At 39.4% G+C, this 5884-nt stretch overlaps 1 long non-coding RNA gene across 1 annotated transcript; it reads right to left on the minus strand.

The window, feature by feature from the left end:
- Nucleotides 1-965: 965 nt before the first annotated feature.
- On the minus strand, nt 966-5053 carry LOC309362472. The gene is made up of 2 exons (XR_014164969.1): nt 4025-5053; nt 966-2751 (listed from the first exon to the last, which is right to left on the minus strand). It is a non-coding gene; the product is annotated as an uncharacterized lncRNA (long non-coding RNA).
- Between the last annotated feature and the right edge of the window lie 831 nt (nt 5054-5884).

Consider the following 5884-nt stretch of genomic DNA (forward strand, 5'->3'; position numbering starts at 1 on the left):
ATTAAAACCCTGTTATCCCAATTCAGCCCATAAATGATAGAGCTCAACCTTTTGATAAATTGTACTTCAGTGGAGTCTCTGATCTCTCTTTGAAGCACCCCCTTTTAAGAACAGTCAAGTGTCCCATCATTAAGTAAGAAAAGGGATTAGATTCAGGATAATTTGAAGGATATCAAAGCTGCTACCCAGGATGTTAACCCCAAATTTCATCATTCAACTATGCTTATTTCCAGTTCATGTTGCCTTTCAGAAGTGGTTCAGTAACTTGTTCAACCCACTATGAAGCAGTTCAAGATACATTTCGTACAGGTAATCAAATTATTTTGAGTGCTACATGAAGTGTAAAATGAGAATATTTGAATGTTTAAAACCTGTCATTTCCTTGTACTGGTAACACACCCTACAGAAGTTTGGCATTTCACTTGACCAGAAGAAAAACAAGCACACGCTAAGCCTTGTTGGTATGCTGCCAAAAATGGTGCCCTTGTTCTCTCCCTCTCATGTAGCATTTTAGGTACTCTGCATGCAATGAAGCACTATGATGAGTGTTTCCCAGCTCCCTCTTGAAATGTCTGGCTGCCAGTGGTGGTGGGAGAAACTTGTAATAACCTATCAAATCGCAAGTGTACTTGTAACACTACAGCAGGGAGATTTTGCCATGTGAATGCTGTTTTTGGTGGGCGTACTGCTGGAGTGGGCCACCCTCAGTCTGCTTTTGTGTGTTCCCTAGAGCTATCTGACTTATTTTCCTCATACTTGTACTTGTTGTGATGAGGAGAGAAAACACTGAGTGAGAAGAGGAAGAAATATATATTACCACAACCATTTCTTGCATCCACGCACACACAAACACATTCACATTTCCCTACCTCCAAAGTAGTATGTGACACTTGAGGGGGGGAAATTGCCCACTCCTGGTGCACTTCAAAATGCATAAAACCACAAAGTTTGATAACTACTGACTTGGGGGGGGGGAATGATGAAATATTTTATTACTATTAGCTATAATTTGACCACACACTTCCTTTAGGATCCCAGGGCAACAAATAGATAGGCAGTTAAAATCTTGAAGGGATACAAAATAGTATCAGAAAAACAATTTAAAATACATAATTCACAGTACAGACAAGGAATAACATATCAGCCGTTTTCACCCTTCCTCAAAGATCCAGATAAACAAATAGGCCTTTAGCTGTCAACGGAATGATATTTGTGCAGGGAAACTAACTCTTAGGAGAAGATCCATAGGGTGCCACAGTGGAGAAAACCCTATTCCCGTGTTTTCATTTTGACAAAGCCTGTTGGTTGGAGATTTCAAGTAGGACTAAGACATCTGTAAACATTTTGATGAAATTTATGCCTACGCATATATTAGTCCCACTTGAAATCTCCCACAAGCAAACTTGATAACTGTCTGTTGCTCCTTGGAGAAGTAGGTTAAAGTCAATCTGAACTAGCTAGGTGCTTCTGATTGAAGAGACCATATTTAGTGCATCATCTGGATAGAAATTTTGGGGTCATTCCAAATTTGAATATGGTTTATTTAGATCAGGACAGCAAAATAACTACTGTATATACTCGAGTATACGCTGACCTGAATATAAGCCGAGGCACCTAATTTTAGCACAAAAAACTGGGAAAACCTACTGACTTGAGTATAATCCAGCTCACCACACCACAAACCTGGTGGTGGCAGCAGCGGTGGAGGAAGAACAAGAGCCTGAAAGGACTGAGTATAAGCCAAGGGTTTTTTTTTTCAGCATAAAAAATGTGCTGAAAAAGTCAGCTTATACTCGAGTATATATGGTAATCAGAAAGAAACAGTTTGTGCTTGGTGTGGGGAGTTGAGATAAATGCAGGATAACTCACTTTCTGAGTCCTTTTTCCAATTTCCTACAAAATACATTCTCTTTTGTCTATGTCTCTAGAGTTAGAAGAGACAAATGCTCTCTCATCCTCAAAAGAACTTCCTAACTTCCTGGGACAGTTACTGGTTTTTCTGTTTATGGATTCAGTTTCAAGACTCAACCAGTTCATCAGTGTGGGCTCCTACTTCTGGCTCAGGCCAAGAGCCAGTTTATACTTGGCAGTGTAACATGGACATGTTTTTCCTGAGCTGTTCCTACATATGTTGCGGACGGGGGGAAACATGTTTAAATCCTTCCCTATTTAAAAAAACTGCACAAAACAAATTAGCATGTTTGGGAGAAGAGTTCAGCCTATTTTTCTCCCAACACACTTATTCCCCACATACACAGTAGTACAATACTGGAAGCGCTTCCCTCAATTCTGGCAAATGTGTCACAGTTGTGGCAAAATACACACCACACAGTGTGACATAACCCATATAAAAGCCTTATTTTACATGGCACAGACAACTGCATCATTACATAATTTCCTGCTGTACAGCAGATAAAAAAACTGCAAGTGTGGGTACAGCTTTAGTATGCCAGTCTTTGGTTGTCTGCTTTCTAAACAAAGGTACAGTATCTTAAAGAAGGATCAATATACTCCGAACCATGATTTCTTGGAAACAACCCCCAATTCAAGCTTTGGTCTAACTTCAATGAATTCAATTGCTTCGTTAGCAGCAAGTGTCCATACATTTATTATAATACTTGCTGAACTTTTCAGAAGTGTGAAGAATAAAGCTGAAGTCCAGCAAACACAAGGCTGTTGGGATTATCTTCACAAACTTCTCTTATCATTCACAAGTTATCAGAAAAGAACTCTGCCTAGTTCAAACATGACCTGCAAAAGAAATAGAATTTTATTATATTTTTTTCCAAGTGTTTTCATTGGTAATGAAAGTCAACAGCTTCAAACTCTTCCTTACAGTGGTATTTAAAACCACCCTTAAAAACACACACACACCCTAATGCTAACTAATACAAATAGGGCCCCTTACTCCAGCAGAAGCAATCTGTTCAGCAGCTAAAGTGATATTAAGGCAAAGGGATGGTTAACATTTTCATAAGTGACGGAAGATTCTAATGTTGCTCACTCACCCATATAAGCCTGGTGGCTAGAAAGATAAAGAAACAGCACTATTCATGCAAGCAAAGGCCTCTGTAAGTCAGAGGTCGGCAGGTGGGGAGGGGATAGGATGACAGCATAACAGCCCTCTTTCAGACACTGACTTATAAGGTGAACAGCTCCTTTCATCAGCAGCTACTACTTGAGTTGCTATTCAAAGTCTTTTGCTTTGCTCTCGCACTTGCACCTCAGTGTGTGGAGACTGACTGGGGCTCTGATTTTGCACATAGCAGTTCCTTAACTGGAGGGAACAGTTCTCAGCCACTGCTTGACTTAACAGGTGTAACTGCTGTTGCTTGCCCCCAGAAACCAAATGCATTTGTAGTTTGCAAAATAAAAAGTACACAAATTCCAGTAACACAGGAAGTAATTACGGATCAATATGCATTCTCAACTTAGAAATGCATCATGTGACATAGAAAACAGTGTAGACAATGTAACTTGTGGCTTCCAGGGCATGAATACACTTGGCACTTGAACTACATGCAGGTTACATACCATCCCATGATGGAATTTTGTGATGTGAAGTAGTCCTAGATGACTAATTTTGATTTCTTATTCTTACATATAGGTAAAAATTATACTGGTGCAGTGTGGTGGCCAAGTTGCTTGTTCAAATCGCATTTAATCAAAGTCCCTATTCTGTCAGTTTCAGTTCGGCATTTATGATTTAGGGATAATACTGGCCTACTTTATAGTTCTGTTGCCAGAATCATCAAAATAATGTGTGTGAAGCATTTTGAACACTAGAGAGTGCTATATCTACATAAATTCCTAGAGGATATTTACAAACTTCTCCCCAACTTTCCCGCATCATGTTTAATTAAATTGAAATTGTATCGAGACATGATTCGGTGAACTTGCTAACATTATAGGAAGTGATATACTGATTGTACTCACAAGGAAAGAGCTCAACAAAACTCTTTGTTTCAACAAAGCTGTTAAGTTCATACTAACACTGCACAGCAGCGCATTGTTGCAGACTTACCTCTATGGTGATGAGTATCACTATCATCCACTCTAAACGCAAGGCATGTTTTTCACTCAAATGATTTCTCATCAAATCTGTCAGCTCTGTGCAGTGCTGGAGCTTTTCATTCACCACCTGCAATAGAGGAACTGATACTTCAGAAATCCTTGGGTAAACAACTTGTTCAAGGTATTCTCACCTAAACAGCTTATCCAACTGAATGGGCTTCATGAACATACTGAAGTTTGATGAACTATACCAGAACTGATGTTTCTATCAATGAATGCAGCAGAGCACCCAACACCATAAAGTTAGCATTAGGAGTTTTGACATCTCAGTGTTAGCAGATTTATTAAAGTGGTTTACAAATATAGACCACAATGACTACATCAGCTTGAACTTTGTTCATTAATAGTTACTAAAATTGAAAAGTTTCTAAAGTTTTGGGTTTAAGTAATGGAAGATGAAGGCAAAATCCAACTCAATCCAGTGCAAAGCGCCAACTTGTAAAGGATTCCCATAGTCTTAACTAAACTATAATTTCTCCTCCCCTACATGCATGTGTGCATAAGCATGGGATAGCTGCAAACCATGAAGAATGAATTAGAAATGACTGCATTCCTCTCATATCTCCATCAAACCCTGTCTGTTCAATCAAGTGACAATCAAGCTGGAATGCCCTAACTGTGCAACATATTTTCAAAATAATGCCCCTTTCAAATGCATTTTAGCAAAAAGAGTGCAATTTTGGACTCTTATCACCTGGAGGGCAAAAATCAGCACTTCCCCAAAACTTTGTTTACATAATACAGCGTCAACCTCTCATTAGGCTCCTAGTTCTTACCAATGGAGACCCTTTTTCAAACCAAGTACCAGCCACATAGGAATCAAAGAAACTCACTAATGCAAGACTTGTACGGGCCTGCCAGAGTTTTCACAGGCAGCTATGTAGCCACACCTATCAGCAGGAACAGCAGTTAATAGATTTTCAAAAGATTCATTGTGATAAGAAGATTAATATCCTTTAGGAGAGAAAACCTGGCTTCGTGGGAAGGACTGATCACACTGGGGATGGCATAATAATACAGTGGTACCTTGGGTTACAGACGCTTCAGGTTACAGATGCCGCTAACACAGAAATAGTACCTCGGGTTAAGAAATTTGCTTCAGGATGAGAACAGAAATCGCGCAGTGGTGGCAGGAGACCCATTAGCTAAAGTGGCACCTCAGGTTAAGAACAGTTTCAGTTTAAGAATGGACCTCCAGAACAAATTAAGTTCTTAACCTGAGGTACCACTATAATGGGGGATGAGCTTGCTATATGAGAAAACTATACTGCAATTAACAAAATTAAATACAATACCAGCAAGCCAGCTCTGAGTAGGAATGGGGGGAAAAAACCTGGGCATATTACCCAAGAGAAAGAGAGAATAAGATTTCCAAATAGCTAGTTCCACCTTGCTAAGAAAGCAAACAGAATACCAGTTTCCTACAGGGATTGGGTTTTTTTTCTTTGTTTAAAATTAATGGCATGAAGCCCCAAACCATGTAATGTTCTGCATGTGCACTGCCCCATGGAAGCCCTTTGCTCCTAGAAAAGCTGCTCCCAAAATTTGGTGGAACCTCTGGAAATGGCCTGTAAAGACTTCACCCTGTGAAGTGGGAAGAATCAACAATCCCGCAGCCAATACTAGGCAAAAGTATCTTCTAACTACACATAATAATATAATAATAATACATTTTATTTATATCCCGCCCTCCCCAGCTGAAGCCGGGCTCAGGGCGGCTAACAACAATAAAATAATACAACATTCTAAAATCATTTCATTATAAAATTAATTCAAATCAAATTGATGGCAACCATTAGGCCAAAGTTCT

Source organism: Podarcis melisellensis, assembly GCF_964234715.1.
Source record: "Podarcis melisellensis genome assembly, contig: HAP1_SCAFFOLD_381, whole genome shotgun sequence".
NCBI classification, from domain to species: domain Eukaryota; kingdom Metazoa; phylum Chordata; class Lepidosauria; order Squamata; family Lacertidae; genus Podarcis; species Podarcis melisellensis.